Source organism: Stegodyphus dumicola, chromosome 6 (genome assembly GCF_044657685.1).
Source record: "Stegodyphus dumicola isolate Sdum_Otavi_A_Nest chromosome 6, ASM4465768v1".
NCBI lineage: Eukaryota > Metazoa > Arthropoda > Arachnida > Araneae > Eresidae > Stegodyphus > Stegodyphus dumicola.
Window position 1 is genome coordinate 34,865,004 of NC_140773.1, and position 27,735 is coordinate 34,892,738.

Genomic DNA, 27,735 nt, shown 5'->3' on the forward strand with positions numbered 1-27,735 from the left:
ACAGGCTATTGAAGAGGGTCCTGAAGAATTCAATATTGGTGCGAATCCCCACTTTAATGATCTTATTGTTGACACCATCCGGACCCGGTGCGTTTTGGCGACGTAGCTGACGCAGCACTTGCTGAATCTCATGAGAGGTGAATTGCTGATCGTTAGGGTGGTGGGTATCCAGAGCTGTGTTCCGCAAGGAGTGATGTTCTGTTGTGTCCTCATCCTCATTATCTTCCGGGAAGACCGCATCCAGGATGTCATTTAAAGTGTGCACTGTGGGACTGTCGTTGTAATTTCCTGTTGCTGGTAAAAGATGGAAGTTGGTTGGCATGAACCTTTTTCCGGTGGCCAGCTTGTGGTGAATACCGTATGGGGCTGTACTGTCTGTACAGAAGGCTCTCCATGCGTTTACTTTTGCCTGAAGAATTATCCTTTTATAAAGTGCCCTTTCTCTTTGAAATGTTGTGAGAATAGTCGTCTCGGTGCCGTTGCTCCTCTGCCGTTCTCATTTGAGTCGACGTCGGAGGGCCCGGCATTTCTTCTGTTGAACTCTCAGTTCACTGGTCCACCAGCTCAGTGCTTGTAGTCTTTTAGTTGATCTCGCTGGAAGAGTTTACTCGCATGCATCCTGTATTGCGCTAACGACGTCTTCAGTGAGTTTGAATTATGTTAATTTTATTAACAGTTAAATTTTAAGTTCCTTTCCTGTCAAATTCTTAACTTCAACTTACTACTTCCGGCCAGAACGTACTTATGGAATCTTGCTGAATATTTAATGAGGCGGAACGGTATGTAAATCACGAAGTTACTTACTGAGTCAGAGAGAATCAGAGTTTCTGATTCACGCGCGTCTGCCTTTTTGGCCACTCTCTCTCTCAAAGCTATTAATACGCTCGGCCGTACTCAGGCCTTTGCTAAGCTTCGTAGCCAAACTTGATTTGAACCTTGATAGCTTCGGTTATACTTCTTTAGTTAATCTTAGTTTTAGTTTAATTCTTAATCTTTTAAGTTCAAGTCCAAGTGCGGGCTTTGTTTGTACACTCCCAGGCGGAGTTTTGTTAAATCTTATTGGAATAATAAAAGGTTAGTTACCCTTCTATCTTGTTGTTTCTTGTCACCGAACTCAAGCGATTATTTGCTTATCAGTTCTTAGATTCTTCACTTCCAACATTAACTTAGAATTCCGAAGTGAGGAACTCTACAGCATAAAATGGAAGTTATATTGGTATGCTATTGTTTTAAGTAACATACGATCACTGCATTTGAAGCTATTTTAATGATACGTACAAGTATATAATTTATCCTAAATATTTTTAATCAAACTCGTTTTTATTTATATATATATATAAACAAAAAAGCACAAAAGCAAGGAAAGAAAAGCAAGCATGAGTGTTTATACTAATGTTTTAGAAACCAATTTTCTTCTTAAGCGGCATTGAACACAAGGAAAAAAAGACACAATTCCATTTTCCTTTCTTCTCTTTATTAAAGATAATAGAATTCTTTTGCTACTTGAAGAATAATTCTAAAATTACTCTCATTACAGTCGAGTTGATCTAATTCATCACAGTTACCCCCACATCTGAGTTATTTGCATGAAGCCTTTCTGCACGAGTTTGCAATCTCTGCCGAAGTAACGTTCCGAGACCTCTGAATGCCGCTTGATGCGGAAGTTTCTCTTCTACTCTTTTGTTAGTAGTCGTCTTCTTTTGCAGGAATTTTAATTTTATTTGGATGGTTCCCTTTGAAATTTGTTCTTGCGAGCAGATCGAAGAAGTTAGATTAAATTTTTCTTTTTCTTTTTTTTTTTTTGAAGTGTGCTATTCCTTTTGCTTTAGCTTTCCAGGAGGATATTATGCGTTCTTTTGGAAGCTACCGCACTTAAGTTCATCGTCTTTTTCATGATAGCCAGTTTTTAGGAAACAAAAAGAGACTTTATCTGAAAGAAAAAAAAGCAGAATAAATTAAGCGCGGTTGCGGCTTTTCTTATTTCGGCTCTTCATGATAATAATGAACAATAAATGAAAGTTAAAGATGTAGCTTTTGTTTATAATGTTACAGCAAGTAATCATTCTTACGTATAAGTTTCAGATTTTTACCATGATGATCCTGATTTTATAACTAAATATTTGATAAAAAATTTAGCTTGTATTTTAGTTAATGAATAGTTTAAGCAAAATATTTAAAATATATAATAATAGTGTAATTCCACGGTTGAATTTATGATTACTTGCAACTGAATGGAATAATTTAAGATGGATTTCGATGCTGTAATTTTCTAAATGTTTGTTAATGCATTTTTTAAATTGCTATATTCTTTTGAATATAATTTTCTTCTTTCATCTTATTTAGGAAAACGAAGTTTTAGTTTTGATCTTGGAAATCTATAGCGGAGTCTTGGGAAAAGTTAGATCGCGTCATATTATACAACCAAGTATTTTCATAAACAAAAGATCCAACAAGAACTCGTACTACAGAAGATAACATGTATTTTATTCACTTAGTTAAAAAAGAAAAATTCCAATGCAGTACATAGATCTGGTTTAAAAAAAACTGAAAGAAAAGGAAAAAACACCCCACATTTTGAATATAATTAATTTAAATTCGAGGACTATCAGACATCTGTCTTTTTCAGGAGCAAACATTTCTTGTGAGGTTGAAAGCAAGTTAACGTCACATTTGTATTTAAAATAAAAGCAACCTTACTTCGATGGAGATTTTGTATAAAACTCTAACTATTTATTCAGTTATTATTTTCACTGAGTTTTATTCAGTATTTACTAAAATTGGTTTTATTTAAAATTCAGTCTATCTTTGCTTTTTAAGGTTGCCATATTTAATCTAATTTTTAAATTTCTTGTAATTAAAAAAATAGATTAAATATGGCATATAAATTTCTTGTAGCTTGCCATCTAACGCCATTTCGTGACATAAATTGCCATTTGAATTGGTACCTAATTACTTTCATTCTCAGAAGATAGAGAGGATTCTGCATTTCTTCTGATTTGATCTTTTGATTTTATGATTTAATCTGTGTGTGATAATTTATGTTTTTGAAATTCTAACTTAACTCTTTGTAATTTAGCGCTTTACAAGCACTGTTTTAATGCTGTATTTTGCTTCATTTTTGAAGCTTTGATATTTTAATCGTTTGCTCTTTTCTCTACTCTTTTGCGCATTCGGTTTCGAGACATATTTTGAAATTTTCTCATTTGTATGTTTAATATAACATAAAAGGATCATTTTTATAAGTTACGCTTGAAACGAGCTGTCACTTCATTGTAGGTTTGGTTTGGTTTAGTTTATTACGGCAAAGCACACTAGGGTTATCTGCCTAAGAGAAGGGTTCCCTTGATGGAGGGCTTTCTAAGGGAAACTTGCTCGTACACACGTTACACATGAGGAAACCACGGGAACTCCCATGTTGCCAGCCCGTTCGACTATATTCGAACCCAAGTCGGAGCTACCAGTGTTCAGCGATTTTACCGCTCGGCCGCTGGTGGGCCCATTTCATTACAGGAGAAGGACAAAAATATTTTGCTGCCGAAGAAGAAGGACCCTATGTCTAATCACAGTCGTAATCAAATGAATTTTATTCAAATATATGCCAATACACGATTATGTTTCGCTTAAATTCCAATTTTTTACGTGGTCTGGAAAAGAGATAATCTTTAGTGCTTTCCTTCGAAACATCAGTTTTACTTGTAACTTATCTAAATGATAATTTACAGGAATGTTTGTAGCATTACCATGATTAATAAAAGTGTTTTCTAATGCAAGGCACTGTACAATACTTAGTTATAAACTATTTTTTTTTCAATTATTTCCATTGACCCAAATATTTTTTGACTTTTGATAAAATTATAAAAAACTGCACTGTCACGAGTTTCACTGATAATTCTCGAGAATTCTGGTAGCAAAATGTTCAAATTTTATTAAAGATTATGGCATGTGCCACCGTAATTTTTAAACGACAGAAGACCTTCTTGTCTTGCCCAAATGAAGTCATTCTGAAGCATAATTTCTATACAGACACAGGCATATAACTGTACGGAAATAAATGTTAAAGGTTCAGAAATTCTGCAAAATATCCTGCATCGGATTTCAATCTCTTCAGGTCACTTGCATTACATTATATAAATGTGTATTTACACTGCAGGTAAAAAGCGATTTATCTGAGTCAATCTGAATATTTGAACATATACTGTCACACAGCATCTCTTAATTTTGCGGATACTGATGTCCTTAGAAATATTTCATTACAAAACTTGCTACTGAATCGGAATTTAGTAGATAATAATATACAAAAAACTCCCTCTATGTCATCAGTTTAAAAACTGTAAGTAAAAGATTTTTTTAAAGTGAAATTAGAATATGCCTCTTACGGAAAAAAATGCAAAATGATATAACCGTCAAATACGAGAGCTGCACTGAGTTTCAAAAACAATTTAATAAGTCTGGGATGTTCTAATTAATGAACTAGTTTGGGTAATAAGAAACTAGAAAAAGATTTTTAAGAGAATGCGATGACGGGAATTGAGTTAGTTAAATGTTAGACATATTTGAAAAATGTATATATGAACAACAGCCAGTACACATCATAAAAAGTTCAGGGGACATATATAAACCAGCACAACGAAAATAAAGATCCAAGCCTTTAGTTGCAAATAACAATCAAATAACTAATTTTGTTGTCCTTCAATATGTTCATGTTAACTCGGAAGCTGAGGTCACTGGGAGGGCGAACTTCTTCAACAAAATATCATTGCCTCATATAAAGAGACTTCTCATATTCATTTTTCTTCTATTTCTCAAAACAAAAGTACTGCTTTTATTATATTTTGAAGAAATACATTTATTGTTATTTAATTTGGTCTGAAGTTATTATTTAATTAATTGTTTTCAATTTTTGAAGAAAACATTCTGTGTAGGTCAGTTCTTCAGGAAAAGCATTGTTCACGTTCATCGTAAGTTGATGGTCTATTATTCCAAATTCTTACCCGTTTAAAAAAAAGCACATAAATCTGAGCTGGAAGCTGAAGCTGAAACAAAGTCCTTATAGGGTTTGAAACCAGACGAGCGAGTAACTGCATCGTTGGTGTTCATGATGTGCCTCATATGTAACTAGAATACAAGCCAAATTTTCTTAGAAAGTCTTTCACGAAGTTAACCCTCCCCTTAGGCAGATAGCCGACATATGTTTATCCATAAACAAAATAAACAAACTTAGCTCGTTTTTGTGTCATTATTTCAGACCGTACTGAACATATAAAATTAACTGGAGACAAATAAAATTAACTGGAACAATTACAGGAACCGCTAGATAAGAGGATTATGTTAGTTAAAAATATGATCTATGATTTTAATATAAAGTAATAATATTGGATTTAAATACCCATTGTCCTACTTATGAAAACTGAAGAGTCAGTTTAGTAAGAAATAAATAGCATAGTATCTGAAAATATATATTAAATAATACAGATTCATCATAATAAGATTCAATCTATGTTAAATACTATATTCTACAATAAACTGCACTTCATGCATAACTGTATCTGTTCGTGATATGAGGGATTTTGTGAGGAAATATATTGGGTTTATTTATATATTTTATTTATTTTTTATTGCTGATTTAAGACTGGCATAAAATAATGTTAAATATTTTGAGCTCACATTAAATTTAAAAGGCCTATATTACTACCTTATCAGATTAAGGTCCTGTTTACGATACCATTTTAGTAATAATTCTGAAGAATTTTCATTGAATTTATAAGGTATTTCTCCTGCCTTTTTAGCATGCCTTTGTGGTGTAGTGGTCAGCACGCTTGGAGCGTATTCCAGAGGTCCATGGTTCGAGTCCAGGCTAGGACATTGCTCATTTTTCACATCTTCTGTTTCTAAATAACCTAATGTCTCTACAGTGGCACCCGAACTAAAAGGTGGTGGATGATGATTCTCCACCACTAGGATTTGGCGATTGGGTCCCCTAATTCCCAGTCGTCCTTTAAAAGGGTGTAGTATATAAGGAATTTCTACCGCCTTCTTAGCATGCCTTCGTGGTGTAGTGGTCAGCACGCTCGGCGCGTATTCGAGAGGTCCGTGGCTCGAGTCCCGGGGAGGGTATTGCTCATTTTCACATCTCCTGTTTCGAAATAACCTGATGTCTCTACAAGTTGCATAAGCTAAGGCAATGGACTCAATGGCTATTTGTCTAAAGAAGGAGGCTTTCGTTTCCTGTGTGCGAGAAATCGCTGAAAGACAAAAGAGCGGCGAACTACCTGTGTTTAATGTTATGCGCGTATGTTTTCAACTTCGTAAAATTGAATGGTCAGTTTTGTATTCAAGAACTGCTAAGTGGACACTGCATTTATTTTTGGAGATTTTGGTTAATGGCCTACAAGCATGTCAGCTGTTTTAAGATTAAATTTTGGGCCGGAATGTTAAGTTTTAATCTGTGTTTCTCTGTAAATAGTATGTGTTCCATTAACATACATTCATCAAATTTTATTATTTTATTGGTATAGTGTTATTCAATTTTGAATATTGTAAAATCGAGTTCCTTACACTGTTCATTTTACAAGTTTCTGTAAATCAACACGACATATGACCTGAATATAAGTAAGTTTCCTTTAAACTTTCTCCTCGAAATTATCAATTTCTTGAACAGACAGCTCTTGCAAGATTTTTCATAATGTAAATAATTCAGTTCTAATTCATAAATCATTACAAATGAGAAAAATCCCAATCAAAATAAACTACATGAACAATATGAGAAGATATACGTTAAGAAATTTAATAAAGTTTTGAGAAAGTGTGAATCTTGAAAGTACTGCATGAAAAGGTCTAGAATAAAATAAAAAACACGAAAACGAAATTTAAAAAAAATCTGAAAGGTTTCAGACTTTATTGGTCTCCGAAAATGGTTTGTTAAGGTTTTTTACGCTCTCTCTGAGCTCGCAGTTTAATAGTCTGCTTTTGCATTCACTTCTGCTTATTCTCCTCCTTTTTTTGTCTTTTACCTTTATTATTCAGCCTTTTTACCGTTTTCTTCGCTCATACAGTTCAACAATACAATCACCAAATTTTTAAAAGTTGCATGGCAGCTCATTGTCCCCAGTGGTGTTCATAGATCGACGATGTACCTTTCTGTGTAATGTGTAATGTAAAATCTAAATAACGGATTGAATGCATACAGAACCGATTATAGCTTGATTATATTTATTTTCCCAAAAGAAACACTTTACAGTTCTGGAACTTTCCAGAATCTCAAACAGCACTTTACAGCATGACAAAGTACAAACAGTAGTTACCACTTAAAACTACTAAGAACGTTAAGCACATCACGTTATAAAAATGGCTTAATCGCTATTCTCAATACCCTCAATACTCTGAGCTAAACTCTGAACTAAAATCTGAAATAAACTGATAAAGTGATGCTCTCTCCGTTCTTATACAGTTTACCCACCGCAGGCGAGAAATTTCGTATACTTTCGAGGTTTCGAAATTCCTGGAAGGCATATTCAGTTCGAGATACATATAGGGAAATCCAGTCACGCGTAGGGATTAGATCAGTTACAGTTATAGAGAATTCGGATCGCCAAATGGTCACCGACCTTTCACGATTTATCGCCAAATTTGGCGACGGCAATTTGTCGAGAAAAGCATCGCCATTTGTTTGGTGATAACTTGCCCCTATAACCTTATTTTTCCGACGAAGTTTCACTCTCTTGACGTCTGTTATGTTACATTATATGTGTGATATTACAGTTTTGCATGTAAATTCACTAAAATTATTTACATAAATACAAAGTTGATAACAATATTGTTGAATTAACCAACCTGGATGTGGAAGAGAGGCAGCTTTCAACAGGTATGTTACTCTATTAAATACGCATAAAAACACACGTAAAATGTCCTAAATATCATCTCTAAATACCTGAGAACTGAATTTAAATTTGATGGAATGCAAAACTTTCTGAGTCTGCAAGGAGTTATTTTATTCTAACCAATTATACATTAATTCACTTTCCTGTTCATTCTGATTTCAATTTCCTACAGGAATGTTAAGTTTATTATGATGTAGATGCAAATTATAAACATGTTAAGAAGCAGTATTTAAGCTGCGTGTCAGAAGTTCAAAACTAGTAGTAGCGGACTTAATTCCGATGTTTATGCTGCGAGTTTGAAATTAGCTCTCTAGTTCCGTGTTCGACACCTTTCAGTTCATACTGATATTTATCGGCTCCACTTTGCTGTGTGTAGCCGATTTATTGTTAGCTAAGCTAAGGAGTGATTTGTTATATTCTTATTTTTCTATTAATTTACGGCCCACCAGCGACCGAGCGGTAAAGTTGCTGAACACTGGTAGTTCGGTCCGAGGTTCGAATCCCGCGAACGGGTTGGCTGCATGGGCGTTTTCGTGGTTGTTTTCCCCATGTGTAACGTGTATACGAGCCAGTTTCCCTTAGAAAGTCCTCCACGAAATGCATCCCTCCCTTTAGGCAGATAGCCCTCGAGGCTTTGCCATAATCACACACACACACACTATTAATTTACGAAACCACAAGTGGTGGTGATTTGTGAGCACGAAGTACGTGCATATGTTCATTTTAGTTTAAAATAAAAGGTTATTTTAAAACCTTCTTCTGAAGTTCATTTTTAAAAGACATAGCAAGAATTCGCTACTTCGTCTTCCACATAGTGTCGAAGTTGCATATTCACTAAAAGAATAAGTAGATTCTATACGTCTTTTAAAAGGAATAGCAATCTGAAATATACATGTGTTTTTTTAATGCCAAACGAATGATATATATATTATATATAAATTAGTCAAAGAAAATGTTACATTTGTGTGCTTAATACATACCATTCGTTTTGATGAGCCTTATGAAAAATGATAACGAACATCGGATTTTCTCCATTTCTTATTATAACATCAGGAAACATTCTGCTGCCAGTTTCTGGATTTGTTCGCAAACACTACGAATCTAGATTACTGTACATCCTGTTTCACGTAACGACGTGCAAAATTTAAGTTCTCAACGATATGGCGTAAATTATTGAACGTATGAGTACTGATTTTGAAATAATGTATTTTATAGTTGCTGGAAGATCGAGAATTTTAACCAATTGCAATTAAATATATTCCATATATTGAAATTAATCACAAAGATTTGTTTGGAAAAAGATTGGTTTGCTTAAGGAGTGATTTAATAGCCTATGAATAGGAGAAACGTTCATTCTTAATCATCGTGTAGTGTTTAAATGACTCTAAAATTATCTGCTTTTTGTTAAAGAGTTATTGTTTTTGGCATGGTTTGTAGATACACTTCGGCAGAACTGATGGCACTCTTTGTCCCAGTTCGTTTAGCAAAAGATCAGTTGAGGTTTATCTTAAAATAGCTACTTCGGATTTTTATCTCGAATAGGAATTAACGACGCGTTACAAAATATATATTTTTATCTTGCTATCATATTATAATACGTGTTGCGAAGGAGACTAATTACAATTTTATTTAATGACGCAATATTTTTTCCTTGGTTGTAGTATCGAATTTGGTAAGAGTCCTCCTGCTTTTTAGGGGACTTACTGCAAATTTTCGAACTATTCTCCAAATTATGGAATAATGAACATCACTGAAATTGGTAATTGATCAACGTAAAATATCAATTCTAGAAGAATGACCTATTTTTAAATCTCTTTTGGATTTAAACTGATGCTTTGATAAATTTTGCCGAAACCAAAAGCCGGCGCATATTTAGAAGACAACAAGCAGAAATTCAAACGCACATTGTATCGCTTTGCACTGGTAATATAAAGAAATATGTCTTTTAAGCTCAGGCATTCAAATTATGTCACAAAATTTGTAATAGAGTCAGTGTTTGACATGAGTCCTATAACTAAGCAACGGATCATATTAGAACTTTTACATTACTATATTTCTTGTCCAAAACGTAGTTTTTATTAAGCAAAACCTCTTTATCTGCTTGATATTGATTTTCAGATAAACTATTGCAGAAAAAAAAATGTTGTGATACATCATGACTTGTCAGAAACTAAGTTTTAAAAACTGAGTGGTTGTTTTGAAAAGATATTATTCACGCCTAAGTTTAAAACAAAGAGCAGAAAGAAATACATCAATGTCACATGCGCATCGTATCCTTGAGGAATTATTTATAATGTTACATATCTTAGTTGCTGGAAATCTTTGTCACTGAAATCTAATAATTTCTGGAATAACATTATAAAAATGTTTCTTATAATGTTATAAGTAACATATGCTATAAGACAAGCTACTGCTACTAGGATGATAGGGAAGCGGCCGAGCGGTAAAGTTGCTAAATAAGTAAAATTCAATAACAAATTCGATATTTTTTTATTCAATATACATAAATATTCATTGTTTTAAAAAGCATTCTCTTATCTAAATTAAATAATTTTCCGCAATTAATTCTATGCATTTAATAGTAAACGCGAGATTAAAAAGTTTATGTACCCTTTAATCAATAACATAGGCATCATTGCACAGAATTATCTCTTCGCATTTCACTGCGCACCATTAATTCTGATATTTTTATAGCTTCAGTGCGTTATCAAACACTTTGAAAATCATTCTTTGCAAATGCTTTGAATTATTTCAGTATCAACGGAGTTTCTTAACAACTGGGAAATAAATTTTTGTAAAAGAATTTTATGTCGTTGATGATTATAGATTATTGCTGGGAAAGCTCAACGAATTTGTTCCTCTTTGAAAGAAGAAGTAATAAAACAAAAAGTTCAATCTAAAGTAATTTTATGCATATTTCACATTATACTTGCTAGTATCTAATTTATATATTTTTAAACTTTTGTAAAACGTCAAACTCGTTTGCTCCCACCCCCTCTTAGAAAAAAACTAAAATTATATCTTTCAACTTGAAGTATGGACTGAAACTTACGAAACAAATTACTTCCGTTGCTCGCGGGAATAAAATGAACATAAAACTACCGTTATTTATAATTTGCCTAATTGAGGGCTATCACAGAATTCGGATTGATAAGATTTTTATGAACTGTTTGCCTAATATTCAACAGCAAGGAAGAATCGCGTTAATTATGAAAAATGCCACTTATAACAGATACAAACTGAGAAGTGTTTGCAACGTTTGCAGGCGTTTTCAGCCTAATTAACAAAATCTAGTGGAGATGACGAAACGGTAGGAGTATATGACAGATTTTCAAGAGAAAAACATGTTGATTAAAATAAATAAATAAAAATAACAGTTATATGTACATTTTTTTTAAAAAATTGTTTAGCTTATGATTCAAAAATGAAAGCATATACACACACACACACAAAATAAAATAACAATTGCTCATTGAACAGTGTTAATTTAGGCATCTTGATAACTCCTGAAAGCGTGAAACAAATTCTGAAGGAATCAACAAGCTATATACCTTTATCGGTCATTATTTAATAGAGAATAATGATAAAAGGGTTATTAATCTCTTTAAATTATGATAATACAACATGAGCAAAAAGAATCCCTTTTTGATAGAGCACATAAAATCTTGATTTTCTGACTCTGGTAAGAAGATAAAAAATATGACTATTGTTTAGTATTTTTCGTACCAAATGAATTACTAGTGTGTCTTTGCAACATTAGATGGCGTTGCCGCCTGATGATTCAATTCTGGTTGCTATGGTAACGAACTTTCAACTCATAATTTATGTGATTTGTATTCTATTCTTTTTTGTTTTATTAATTGCTACTGTGCATGGAGTGATGTGAGCTGTGTCGTCACGTGGACGGCATTCCTTCTATTTCAAAGTGTTATGTAAAATAAACAAGTGATATATTACAGTCCACTTACCTTTTTTTGTGAACTAATTCATAACATTTCTGGTCCTAGCGACCGGAGAGAAGAGTTAGCGATCTTTGGATATGATGTGATTTATTCAAATATTAGCAAGTTAAATCACTTTCGATTTGTGGATTAATAAACAGCTTAGTGTTCTTTCGATTCGATTTGTGGAATATTCCCGTGGCATGGTGTAGCGTAGAAACCTCAACATTGGGGTGAGTACGTTCCAATATTTCATCTTCTTTTGCTAGAGTTGTTAGTATAATATTTATTGTTATTCATAATGGCTGATTTGAAACCAGTTTTAACTAAAAAGAAGGTTCTAAAAAGCAATATAACAACATTTAAAGGCAAGGTAAATTCGAATTTAGAACAAGCAGAAATTTTAGAGGTAAAGTTGTTCGAAACGAAACTAAATGCTTTTAACAGTGAGCTTCGTTCTATTTATGAAGAAATATTTTTGTTGTGTCCTGAAAAAGATTGTGATACATTCATTACGGAACAACAAACAATACAAGAAACTTTAGATGAATTATGGATAACTATAAATAAAAAGTTACAGAAACTTTCCAGTGACTCTGTTATCGAAACAAGTAGTGCAGCAAAAGTAAATTCGTCTGACGTTCGATTACCAAAATTAGAACTTTCTACCTTTACAGGGGAAAAAATAGATGAGTGGATTAGTTTCTATGATCTTTTTAAGGCTAGTGTAGATAACAATCCGAATATTTCTAAATGTCAGAAGTTTCAATATTTAAAAGCTTCTTGTAAAAAAAAGGCTCTGTCTATTATTGAGTCAATTCCTATTTCTGATGCTAATTATGATATAGCATTGCAACTTTTACAGGAACGTTATTCTAATAAAAGAGAATTAACTAATGCATTAATCCGTAAAATGTTTAATTTGCCAAATGTTTCTGATTCAGCTCAAGCTATTTTACATTGTGTTGATGTAGTGAATGAATGTATACGCTCTTTGAAAAATCTTAAGCTAGAAGTTTCTGATCTTTCTGATGTTCTTTTTGTTTATCTGATAACTGAGAAATTAGATAAAAACATAAAATTTTGGTGGGAAAGAACTTTGAAAAAAGATGAATTAGGTACTATAGATAATTTACTCGAGTTTCTAAAAGACCACGCTAGAACCCTGCAGAATAGTAGAAACCAATCTAAAGATTTTAGGAAATTTTCTAATTCCAAATTAATTTCTTTAGTGTCGAGTAAAAACAGTTGTATAATGTGCAAGGAAGATCATTCTCTTCACAAATGTGCTAAGTTTTTAAACTTAAGTGTCCAAAAAAGAATCGAATTTGTTAAGAAACACAAACTTTGTTTTAATTGTTTATCTTCTCAGCCTCATTTAGTGAAAAACTGTCGTAGTTTACATAAATGTATGACGTGTAAGTTACCTCATCATACTGTTCTTCATTTTGATCGAAATATCAAAACTAGTGAAAATGAGAAACCAAAACAAACGTCCTCACTCTCCCCCAAAGCCGAAGTGTTCTTACCAAAGAATGAAGTCGTTACAAATGCCACAACATGTACAGGACAATTTAGTTATTCTAAAGGTGAATCAAAACGTGTATTACTGTGTACTGCTCTCATTAAAGTTAGTGATTCCAATGGTAAAGCCATCCCTTGCAGGGCTTTACTAGACTGTGGCAGTGAAGCCAGCTTTATAAGTGAAGAGTGTGTCAGTAAACTAAAGTTAGGCAGATTTAACAAAAAAATTGAAGTATCGTGCCTTGGTTCGTTCAACACTGTAACAAGTGGAGAAGTGGAATTAATCTTTACCCCGCACTTTGAGTCAAATTCCAAATTTCGAACATATGCATTCGTGATTCCAAGGATAACTTCAGATGTGCCTAACGTGTCGCTTCCTTCTAAAATTGCGAATCATTTTGACGATCTAGTCTTAGCTGATCCTAAGTTCTATGAAAGAAAACCAATAGATATTTTGTTAGGTGTAAATGTATTTTTTACTATGCTTAAGGGAGACATCATAAAGAGAGGAGAATCATTACCCTTTGCAATTTGTTCTCAGTTGGGTTGGATCATTTCCGGGAACACTATTACTGATGATTCGAATCTAACTAACACTTTTACAGTGAATAATCTTCAGTTGAATACAAACGAATTAGTTGAAAGATTTTGGTCTTTAGACTCCATTCCGGAAGTCAAACGTATTTCAAGTGAGGATAAAAAATGTGAAGAGTTCTTTAAAACAACACACTTCCGTGATCAAAATGGTCGTTATGTAGTGAAACTTCCATTTAAAGATAACCCTTCAAGGTTGGGTAATTCTAAAGATCTTGCTTTACAAAGATTTAAATCTTTAGAGAGAAATCTCTTAAGATCTCCTGACACATATGATATGTATAAACATTTCATGAAGGAATACTTGGATCTCGGGCACATGGAACCAGTCCGTAGTTCAGAGTCCCCAAGTCAGGCATACTACATGCCACATCATGCAGTAATTAAGGAATCTAGCTCTACGAGTAAAATACGTGTGGTATTTAATGCTACTAGTAAGTCTTCATCAGGACTGTCTCTTAACGACATATTGATGACAGGTCCCAGAATACAACAAGAGCTGTTTCCAGTTTTGGTCAAATTCAGATGTTACCCAGTAGTTGTCACAGCTGATATCATGAAAATGTTTAGACAAATTCTAGTTAATGAAGAGGATAGAAACTTTCAAAGGATATTTTGGCGGGACCGTCCAAGTGATCCTATTCAAGAATTTCGATTTAATACTGTCACATACGGCACTGCCTCGGCTCCATATTTGGCTACTCGTGCTTTATACCAACTTGCCTACGATGAGCAGAATAACTATTCTTTAGCTTCGAAGGCTGTACTTCAAAACTTTTTTGTAGATGATTGTTTGGTAGGTGCTCAAAACACTGAAGAGTGCAAAAATCTAGTAAATCAACTCTTGCAAATGTTGGAACGTGGAGGATTTCTTCTGCGTAAATGGTCATCCAATGACTTGTCAGTGTTAGAGAATATACCCCAGGAGTTGAGAAATGATTCTGAGGCTATGAAAATTCAAGACGATAGCTCAATCAAAGTTTTAGGAATTAATTGGAACCCCCGTGAAGACTACTTTAACTTTTCCGTATCCATTTCTGGTGAAAAGCTTAAATACTCTAAAAGAGATATCCTTTCTGATTTAGCGAAAATATTTGACCCATTGGGTTGGCTTGCTCCTTGTATTATTTATGTCAAAATCTTGATACAAGAGATGTGGAAACTCCATTTATCGTAAGATGAACCTGTTAGTGATGAGATTGCTAACAAATGGAAGACTTTCCGAAATGATTTACATCTTATTCAACAATTAAAAATACCGAGATTTGTTTTGATTCCTGATGTGAACTATATTGATATCTGTGCTTTTTGTGATGCCTCCGAGAAAGGCTACTGTGCAGCAATTTATTTGCGTTCAATGTCACGTAATTTGGACATCAAAGTAACACTCTTAACATCAAAAACAAGAGTTGCTCCTCTGAAAGTGCAATCATTACCTCGATTAGAGTTATGCGCCGCAGTTTTGTTAGTGAATTTGCTTAAATCAGTGTTAGAACATTTAGAGTTTCCTATACGTAAAGTTTTGGCCTGGACAGATTCAACTGTTGTACTGTCCTGGATTTCTGCAGAACCATACCGTTGGGTTCCCTTTGTTGCAAACCGCGTTGCTAAAATACAGAATACAATTCCTAATGTAAGGTGGAACCATATCAATGGAAAGCGGAACCCAGCTGATTCAGGTACAAGAGGAATATTTCCAGCAGAATTTCTGAAGTGTGAACGATGGTTCATTGAACCTACTTGGTTATATTCACAAGATTTCGAACCATGTCCTGACAGTGAACATCTTTCTGATGTAGATTATGAAGGAGTTCGTAGAGAAGAAAGAAAAACTTGCATTTCAGTATCTTGTGCGGCAAAGGAAAATGACATTTTTAAACGGTATTCATCTTGGACAAAATTACGTCGTATAGTTATTATGCCTAAGATTTATTTACAACTGTCGAAACTTCTCCGAAAATCGTTTGAAAGGTTTTCTGACAACCGATGAGCTTCGATTAGCTACAAAAACAGTGATAAAAAATGTCCAAGAATCATATTTTCCTCAAGAGCTCTCTTATTTAAAAACATCGAGAGAATTAAAAGGTGTGAGCAGCCGAGTAATACAATTAACTCCCTTCCTTGATGAAGAAGGCGTCATTCGAGTAGGTGGTCGCTTAAAAAATGCAAACATTCCTGAAAATAGCAAACATCCTATTTTGCTTCCAAAGGAAGGACATGTCACTAATCTCATCGTAACTCATTACCATGTCAATTATTTGCATGCTAGTCAAGAGTTATTAATAAGCACTTTACGAATGCAGTTTTGGATTCTTGCGGTGAGAAGCGTAGTGAGAAAGATTATTCACAGATGTATTCCTTGTATTAGAAATCGAGGAAAGACTGTGACCCAGATAATGGGTGATTTACCCTCGCCCAGAGTTCAACCATCAAGACCTTTTGCAGTCACCGGTGTTGATTATGCTGGTCCATATTCTATTAAGTCCCAAGTTGGGAGAAGAACAAAAACTTTCAAGTGTTACATATCCATTTTTGTGTGTTTCTCAACAAAAGCTGTACACTTGGAGTTAGTCAGTGATTTATCAACTTCAACGTTTTTAGCAGCTCTAAAACGATTTATCGCCCGACGAGGCAAACCATCTAAAATTTCGAGTGACTGTGCTACTAACTTCAAAGGTGCTAGTAAGGAACTGAAGGAGATTTATAAAAATGCAGCTCGCATTGAGAAAAGCAGTGAATTATGTGACTACATTACCTCAGAAGGTATAACTTGGTTATTTAATCCTCCGACATCTCCTCACTACGGTGGCTTGTGGGAATCTAATGTGAAATCCATGAAATTTCATCTTAAACGAGTATTAGGATCCAAACTTCTAACTTACAAGGAATTTTTAACAGTGCTTACACAAGTGGAAGCGTGTATGAATTCCCGTCCTCTTTGTGCGATGTCTAGTGATCCAAACGACTTTAGTGCATTGACTCCAGGTCATTTTCTGATTGGAGCCCCTTTGCTTGCCATTCCGGAATCTGACTTGAGTGATGTGAAATCTTCACGACTTAAACGTTGGTCTCTAGTTCAACAGACTGTGCAACATTTTTGGAAACGATGGTGTGCAGAATATTTAACAACACTTCAACAACGTGCTAAGTGGTTTCGTGCGTCTCCAAATCTAAAATGTGGTGATTTAGTTCTGATCAAAAACGAACAACTGCCTCCAAACCAATGGAAAATTGGAAGAATTGCCTTAATTCATCCAGGTAGTGATAAAAAAGTTCGAGTGGCTACAATCCATACAGCCGCTGGTAATTTCAAACGAGCTGTTACTAAATTGTGTCTTATCCCCAATCATGACTAATATGAACTATGAACTATTGACTTTTTTCATATTATTGAACTTTAATTTTAGTTATATTTTCAATTAATTTTTTTTGTTAATGTTATTATGTATGCTTTAACTATTTGTCTTTTTTGAACCCTTAGAAGGCTTCAAGGCCGGGGGCTATGTTTAGTATTTTTCGTACCAAATGAATTACTAGTGTGTCTTTGCAACATTAGATGGCGTTGCCGCCTGATGATTCAATTCTGGTTGCTATGGTAACGAACTTTCAACTCATAATTTATGTGATTTGTATTCTATTCTTTTTTGTTTTATTAATTGCTACTGTGCATGGAGTGATGTGAGCTGTGTCGTCACGTGGACGGCATTCCTTCTATTCCAAAGTGTTATGTAAAATAAACAAGTGATATATTACAGTCCACTTACCTTTTTTTGTGAACTAATTCATAACAACTATAAACGGAAAAGAAGCAAAATTCTTATGAAGAAATTTCAGTGCATATTTTTCGGTCCTTTTTACTTCCTTGTACGAAGTAAAAAGGAAGTACTGTAATCGCGAAAAGTTTCAGGCAGCATATTTCAAAGAAAATATTCATTTTGACTACTTTCGAATGCAATTTAACGATTGTTTTGCTTGATACCTGTGCATAAGGACAGAATAAAAGACTCGTTAAAAATTATAAAACTGCTTTGAAATAAATTCTGAAGAGAATTTTTCGTGGCGTCTGTACGAACGTATGTACGTACGTACGTACAAATCTTTCATAACTCAAAAACGAGTAGCTCAGAACGTTGAAATTTTGTATATAGGACTACTATAACATGCAATGTGCACCTCGTATTTTGGTTGCAATCGGCCGCGCCAAACGTATATAAATATATTTATATATATATCAACTCTGTTACCCGGCTCAGAATCTCAGTTTCTTTACTCTTATATGTTTGTAAATTGTACATTGTTTGCTTTAAAATGATTGAATTATGTTGTTCTTATCTTCCTGTTAAGGTTTTTATGCCTTTAGTAAATCTGTATGCAATATTTTTAGAATAATCAACAATTTTAAAGTTGTTTAAGTGCCGCTAAGCCTTTTTTTTATGGCGGCCATTGATTGTTTACATTTGAAACAGCATACTAGTGGATTTGTTGCCAATCTAGAGAAACTTAGCTTCGCAATAACAAAGATAACGCCTTTATTTATTATTACCAATTAGATCATGCTTAATCCTTTCTGGAATTTTTTCGAGGAAATAAGTGTTTAAGATTTACTTCGTAATTTTTAATATAGAGCGAGGGTAACTTCATTGTGTCACATATAAAGAAATATAGACTTTGCTACTAATTCTGAGGCCACTGTAAGTAGACGAGCCCTGGAATAAGAATTGAGACTGCTTAGGCCTGCTGACATTATTCGAGATTTGGAAGATTAAGAAACCATTCATTTGGATTTAACTGACTCTTAGCAATTACTGAAACACGTGCGTTACCTTCACATCATACGTCTAAATATACGGAAATATATAAAATTCATCAGAAATCCCAAGTCGTCTTCCCGGAGAAAGACAGTTTCTCCAGGAGAAATTATTTTAGTTGAGTCAAAGAATCCAAACAGGATAAACTGGCGTTACCACAGGTAATTGAAATGTTTCCTCGAAAAGATTAAGCAGAAGGTGTAGCATACGACCCCCACGAGTAGCCAATGGTGAACTCATGCGACCCTTTCAACGAAATTCTCCTTTAGACTTTACACTTTTGTACTTTGAACCTTTGTACTTTACAGTGCAGCGGCAGCGCCAATAAGCCGTTATAATGTACCCGGCAACTGTTACTTTTCCTTATTAAATTTGATTATTAATTGTAACATGTCTATCTTAACTAAGATTTCGGCTTTCCTAGTTAATGTTAGGGATATTTTCGTATGCACGTGTTACTCACACGTACATCATTGGTGACCCTGTCCCTCGCTCCTTCTGTTTCGATCCCTAATGACTATCTGTCTCAATCTTTGTTTAAAAACTAAAAATATGCCTTATTTTGATGCCAATGCTCTTCCTTATGACTGATAAAGGCTCAACCCTATTTATTTCCTCCTCATTTTATCGTACGGATTACACGTGGTTTATCACACTTAAGGAGGATTTACAGGTATGTGATCAAAATTTTTTTAATTATCTGTGATTGGTCTTAATTATATTTTTGTGATATGTTTTGCTCTAAAATTATAGTTTTAATTTAATTATTGATTGTTTAAAATTGATCTTTGGGTAATATTTGTACTCACACTTTATTGAGATATTGAATGTCTTCATTATTTTATTCTAAATTGATACTGTTTTGATAAGGTATAGTGCAAAACATTAAGTTTACGATTTACGATATATTTATAATTGGCAACCATGCCAGGATCGGAAGGCCAAACCAATGAGGAATCAAATATGGCGGTTCAGGAGCCACAAATCTCACACGTGGCAGTTAAAATTCCCCCTTTATGGAAAAAGAATGTTAAACTTTGGTTTATTCAAGTTGAAAGTAACTTTGCTTTAGCGAAGATTAGTAGCGATAGTGCAAAATACAACCACGTGGTTTCTTCGATAGACCCTGAAACTCTTTCCGCAGTATCAGATATTTTATTTAATCCCCCAGCGACGGCTAAATATGATGCCCTTAAAGCTAGGTTAATAGTAGAATTCTCAGATTCGGAAAGCGAGCAAATACGCAGACTTATTTCTGAATTGCATTTAGGGGACGACAAACCATCTCACTTATTGAGAAAAATGAGAGAATTAGGTGGAAACTGTATAACAGACGAATTTTTAAAATCATTATGGCTGCAAAGGTTACCTTCCGAGGTGCATGCCATTTTATCAATAAGTTCGGAATCCTTAGACAATTTAGCAAAAATGGCTGATAAGATAGCTGAAGTGCGCACGCCAACGAACAACAGCGTGTTCGCGGTCCAGGCAGCTTCGGCGAGTTCCCCCAGAAACCCTAACGATTCTGGTGCCCCCCTCGAGGAGCTTAAGGCCTTAAGGAGTGAAATCTCTGCCCTAAGTAAACAAGTCGAGCGACTCTCCCGCGGAAAAACGAGGAATAATTTCCCCCGGGATCAACATAACACAGCACGTAGTTTTTCGCGTGGGCATTCCCGAGAGCGTGTGAACAATTATTGTTATTTTCATTCGCGATTCGGTAATAATGCACGAAAATGTCGAGCACCTTGTTCCTTTTCTCAGAACACTACGGCCCAGGAAAACTAGCAGTAGCGGCTGTCGATCGAAATTCATCGGCAGTCGCGCATTCATGTCGTTTACATGTTTACGATAACAGACTAAATTTAAACTTTTTGATTGATTCGGGCTCGGATGTTTCATGTGTGACACCGACTTCTAAGTTTAAGAAAATGCATCCTGATTCGCTTCAATTATTTGCCGCGAATAATTCCAGAATTTCTACGTATGGAACAAAATTGTTAACTGTGAATTTAGGACTTAGACGAAACTTTTCTTGGAAGTTTTTAATCGCCGATGTACCAGTGCCTATAATAGGAGCCGACTTTTTAAGGCATTTTGATCTTTTAATCGATTTAAAACGAGGTAGGCCTATCGATAATACTACGAAATTAACTCGTATTGGTTCTCTTTCCGATTCTAAAAATTATTTTTCGGTAAAGTTAATATCTGGTGATTCACCATATCACAGAATCTTGAAAGATTTTCCGGAAGTACTGAAGTTAAAATCCGATTCGGGTAGAGTAAAGCATAGTACGGTTCATTACATCGAAACAAACGGTCCTCCTGTGCACAGTAAACCGCGTAGGTTAAGCCCTAAGTTATACGAAGCAGTAAAAAAAGAATTTCAATTTATGATAGATCAAGGTATTTGTAGACCATCAAAATCAGCATGGTCATCACCTTTTCATGTAGTTTCTAAAAGTTCGGGCGACATACGGCCAGTAGGAGACTACCGAAAACTAAACGCGTGCACCGAACCCGACAGATACCCTATCCCGCATTTACAAGACTTTAATAATACGCTTAGCGGAAAGACAATTTTTTCAAAAATTGATATCGTTCGGGCATATCATCATATACCAGTCCATCCAGATCATATACCGAAAACTGCAGTTTGCACCCCATTTGGTCTTTTCGAATTTCTGTTTTTAAATTTCGGACTGTGCGGAGCAGCTCAAACCTTTCAAAGGTTTATGAACGAAATTCTTGGAGATCTAAAATTCGCCTACGTCTACTTAGATGATATTTTGATATTTAGTGATACGGAAGATGAGCATAAATCTCACCTACGTACTCTTTTTGAAAGATTAACTTCATATGGATTGACAATTAACGCTTCGAAATGTGTTTTCGGCGTTCCGGAAATATCTTTTTTAGGCCATATAATCAATAAAGATGGTACCAAGCCTCTGACGAACAAAGTGGAACCGATACTTAACTACCCACTTCCTAAAACGGTAAAAGATTTGCAGAGATTTTTAGGATTTTTAAATTTTTACCGTCGATTTTTACCCAACGTAGCCCAGAATCAAATACATTTAACTTCGTATTTAAAAGGGGCTAAGAAAAATGATAAGACAATCCTGAATTTGTCTGAGGAAGCGCGGAGTGAATTTCAAAAGTGCAAACAGCTAATCGCTAATGCTGTTCTTTTGGCACACCCGAAGAAAGATGCCCAGTTGGTTTTACAGGTTGATGCATCAGACTTCGCGATCGGTGGAACGCTATCACAAATAGTTGATAGAAATTTACAGCCTCTCGCATTTTTCTCACGAAAGCTTTCGCAGGCGAAAAGGAACTATAGTACGTATGATCGAGAGCTATTGGCAGCTTATGCTGCTATTAGGCATTTTAAGCATATGTTGGAAGCACGGAACTTTTCTTTAATCACCGATCACAAACCGCTCACGTCTGCATTCCGACAGCGTTTGGATAAGTGTTCACCTCGTCAGGCTAGGCAGTTAGACTTTATCTCACAATTCACCACGGAAATTTGCCATATAAAAGGTTCGGAGAATATCGCTGCCGACGTACTTTCGCGTATAGAAGCAATAAGCATGCCTAACCCTATCGACTATGAGGAAATCGCTAAAATGCAAGAAATCGACCCAGAATTACAAACATTGCTTAAAGAGTCAAAAGTTCTACATCTCAAAAAACTTACCTTACCGAATTGTAGCTTACCGATATATTGTGATGTGTCAACAGGTAACGCCCGCCCTTACATTCCTCCGGCATTCCGTGAGAAAGTTTTTGCCACCTTGCACAATTTGTCTCACCCCGGCATTCGCGCATCAACAAAGTTAGTATGTTCACGGTTTGTTTGGTCTTCCATCCGCAAAGATTGCGCGAAATGGGCACGGCAGTGCATTCCGTGCCAGAAAGCAAAAGTAAGCAGGCATACTAGAACCCCGTTAATGAAGTTTCCAGACCAATCACAGAGGTTTGATCACGTCCACCTTGACCTTGTTGGTCCCCTACCTCCTTCTCAAAATAATTATTACTGTCTAACTATGATAGATAGATTTACTAGATGGCCCGAAGCAGTACCCTTACCAGACATAACAGCACGCACAGTAGCACAGGCTTTCTATGACCACTGGATTACTCGATTTGGTTGTCCGACTGTTATTACTACCGACCAAGGGCGACAGTTTGAAAGCGGCTTATTTCGAGCCCTTTCCCAATTATTGGGAATCAAGAGGATCAGGACGTCTCCGTACCACCCACAGGCGAATGGACTGATCGAGGAATTCCACCGTCCTTTGAAAGCTGCCTTAAAAGCGCACGATACCAGTGACTGGGTGGCTGCCCTTCCAACGCTGCTGATGGGTTTCCGCGCCGCTCTCAAAGAGGACATAGGAGCAACCACTTCTGAACTGGTGTATGGAAAGACTATCCGTCTCCCAGGAGAATTTTTCAATCCGACACCTCCGGATGCGTCCCCCAAACAGTTTGTGGAGGATTTAAAATCTCACTTTGCCAGTGTCCGCCCGACCACGACTTCTAGCCACGGCCAGCGAACATGTTTCATTCATCCACGCCTTCACAAGTCCACATATGTGTTTGTTCGACACGACGGAGTTAGAAAACCACTTCAAACTCCTTATGATGGACCATTTAAGGTGCTAGAAAGACGAGATAAAACGTTTGATCTCGAAATAAAAGGGACTAAGCAAACGATCTCCATAGATAGACTGAAACCCGCTTTTGTAACCATGGACTCTTCTCAAGTTGCTTCCAAGAGTGTGAAAAAACTTCGGACAATTGTATCACCCGTTCTGGACGATTAATCCGACCCCCGCATCGGTATGTTACATTTCGTTGACACTGCGGAGGGAGTATGCAGCGGCAGCGCCAAACAGGCGATACGGACTTAAAAACTGTACAGAAAAGCGCCAATTGGCGAAACAGTAAACCCGTTTAGCAAACCTACAGGCTGACGGAGAGAGAAGATTTTTTCCCCGGCAGTCAAGTGGAACTACTTCAACAAATGTGTGCGTCTCTGCTTCGCCGAAATATGTAAACTTGTGTACTCGCATCTGTACTGTGCTCTGAATTTCTTAAGCCGTTATAATGTACCCGGCAACTGTTACTTTTCCTTATTAAATTTGATTATTAATTGTAACATGTCTATCTTAACTAAGATTTCGGCTTTCCTAGTTAATGTTAGGGATATTTTCGTATGCACGTGTTACTCACAGGTTCATTGAAATACTTCAGAAAAACGGGACTAACCCGTAAAGAGAACCTGGTGATAACGAGATTCCGAAGGATGTAATAGTAACTCGAAGTAGTTGATGAGTAGTGCCTGTGAAAGCGTGGACTTTTGAACTGCTGTTTACTTTTGCCTAGTATTGCCACTGTAAAGTAAATCTGTGTGTTTATTTTTCTTTAATATTATATTCATACGTTTATGGTTTTTAGTTCAATTTCTCTTCATGTCTTACAACTTATAATATATGGATATTTTTTTGTTGCTTCATTTTGTATTACTTTGAAGCAAATTTGTCCGGAATACAAAAGGTGGAAGGATGTCGTCACTGCTATTCGGTTTAGCAAAAATTATTTAATCATTTGCTTTCCAATTTGTTTCATCTATGAATTTAGTAACCCAATTTTGTTTGGAATTTTGTGACTGGGAAGTTACCGTTCAAAACTATGCAGCATTTAATTTACGCTACAGAAATATTGAATATTATTCATCATTAATGCACGGACCATTTGATCATATTAGGTTTAAACACATATGTAAATAGTTTTATTTGTCTCTGTGTATTTGTGAAGTGAAAATAAACCGGAGTATTAAACTAAGTTTAGAATTTCGAGTCAAAACACATGGAATAAAAATATTGATTAAAGAAAGCATAATTTTTACTTTAAACCTTTAAATATTTTTATATGGTGCATTACATAATAAAAGAAATAAAATATTTAAAACAAGTTTTAAACTTTTGTATCAATTTCGATTTCGGAAGCCACTTTTGATACTTTTGTTTACTTGAATAAATATGCTTCGTTAAGCTTAATGCATTAAGGTAATGTGTGCAGTGCTTCATTAAGTTTCGTTTTATCATAATTGGGCATAGACCCAGAACAGCATTTGTTTTCATTCAGTAAACGCTTCAAAACTTCAAGAGAAGCAACTGCATAAAACCAAAAACATTTTCTTCGCGTTCCTTGAGATTTATTGCAACAATTTTTAAAACTGGCTTTGGAAAAGAAAGAATGTAAAAAGATACTATGCAAAATAAGTGGACGCAGTTATTGCCTAATATATTTTAATTTGAAATATTTAACTAAAAACGCGTCGAAAATTAGTTTTTATAGAAAATAATGATTAAAGAGCGATGTGTTTAGAATTCTTTTAAATATATATCTTTGAGAAAGCTTTCTTTTGCTCTGAGAAAATTTCTGAGATCAATTCATAGTGACGGGTTTTTTCCAATTAATTTTATCTTCCACTTCTTCGATTTTACTCTAAGTGGAAACACAGTTCTAATTTTTGACGTGCTAAGCTTTCAACATTAACTCACCGGTTTGGACAGAACTTCTTCGGAGTCAGCTTCTCCATCCAGGAATAAACCAGTAAGTAATCAGTAGCAACTAATTTCTGCAGCCAGTAATCAGTAACAACTACTTTCTCGCCGCTTCATTTTTCAGGTTGCTCCGTCACACGTAGGCCCACGTAGAGTGAAGTTCCTCACAAGTAAACCTTCTCTCCTTTGATATCGGTTTCCCGAAAATTTTCTGAAAGCTTATGTCACAAGTAGAAAAACTGTGAAATCTCAGGGGCAGAGGGACAAGCGTTTCAGAGCTATAGGTCCCACAATGTATCAGAAAAGTGTTGGAAACATGAGACCAAAAGTTGCTAGAATCCTCGTTTTACGCATTTATTTGAATTAATATTATGGTAAGAATGCGGTGATATCAGTGTAAAGGAAGAAACATTATACTACGTTGGGATGTTGAAAATGTGACTTTTACTGACTTCAAACAAAATCTATCACAAGAGACAATCAATGTGTAATTTATCAAATAAATAGTACAGACAGGCAGAAGGACAGTTCACAATGGGCACATTTCATAAAAGCGATAGCCTCACACTTTGCACACTTATTATTCGTCAATGAATTGAAGCAGTAATTCATTGGCGCAATCCACATTCCAGGTTCTTTGTCCAAGTATGTGCCCTTATATAAAGCATACTTAATACAAGTTCTTGAAATAAGGAGGGCTAAATTGATATATTAAAAAGGGCTGTAGGGCCAGAAAACTATTGCGATGCCAAATATGCTCCTGTGTCGCGATGATTGTGCCCTCTATGTAACGAACAGAAGATTTGTTGTGTCTGATAAAATGAATATTCAGAGGCTAGATCTTTCTGATAAATCTTTCAGGTACCAGGTCTTTTTGTAGGACTTTACCAACAGGTACTTCGGAAGCAGACAATGCATTAACATGCAAGAAACAGAGACGCCATTACGGAAATATGTCCATTTATACACATTTCAATGATACTTTGTGGGTTCTATAGCTCCTAAACGCTTGTTCCTCTACCCGTAAAACTTCACAGTTTTCTGCTTGTAATATAAGCTTTCAGAAAATATATGGGTTTACAGGAAACTGGTATTAAAGGAGAGAATGTTTACTTGTCAGATAGCAGCTAACTTTACATAGGCTTAGACATCAGACAACGAAACCAGTATCAATGGAGAGAAGGTTTACTTGTCAGATAACAACCAACTTTCGATAGGCTTAGACATCAGACAACGAATAACGACAACATCAAAAGTTAACCTACTTATATTCCTACTTTCGTATAAAAAATCTACGTAACCGTCTGGAGAGAATTAGCTGCATGACAAGATCGGATGTCAGAGAAAAGATACAAATTAAAAAACCAGCTTGTTAAAAATAAACTAAATTGTTACAAGTGTTACTGCTGTCTGATACTTGTTTTGGCTGAATTCTGAAGTTACCAAGGCGTATGAGACAGAGCAAGCCTGTCCTGTCTATGATGGCTTAGTTCCGACTGCTTCTGTATTAAGCTTCAGCATTGTTTTAGTAAGGCTACTGCTTAAAACGGACCCTAGCCATGGAGCGAGTTTTAAAGGTCCAAAATTCCTATGCTCCTTATTCTTATATTTAAAATTGTTTTGGTATTTTCATTAGCGAAAGTGGGTATGCAAACCTATTCATGCTATTATGTATTCTTATGTTCATTTCCCATATTACATTCATCTTCGTAAATCACGTAAAACGTGAAACACGTATGTTGCATGTAATTAAATTTTGTGTATACTAAATGTCATTCCTTTAATTATAGACACGGAAAATTGCTAGCGGATGTGTTCTTTAAATAACGTAATGCTTTATAGTGGTCGTGAAGATATTTCCTCTACTTGCAAAAACGGAAGAAGAAAAGAACCTCAGTGCATATGAAAATCTGGATTTGAAATATGATATATTTCATTTAATATGAATCATCGGTATATAATGTGAATATAATATGTTTCTATACAAATCTCTTCACCATTTATACAAGGAAAAAAGGATATTTAATTTAAAGATATACATAATTGCTTTTCAAATAGAATCTTTTTCGCAATTCCAAGTTAAACCAAATTAAATAGAAATTCTGCATTTCGTTTTAGACAGTTTGTCTGAAAAAATTTATTCTGCGTCATTTATCGCAAATTTCCAGTTGAAGAATGTAATTCAAGAAAATTAATTCTGTTCAAGAAAAGTTACTAGAAAATCTTTTATAACAAAGAATAACAAAGACGTCGCGTTTATAGTCATATATTTTGAAATAATATCAATATAAAAGGAAGCAATATCGTTTTCGGGTAAACTTTTTTAGCGCACTAAATTATGCAAAATTCTTCTTAGCTTTAATACGTGTCTTGCCTCTGAATTTATTCTTCGGATTCTGAATTCTGAGTTTAA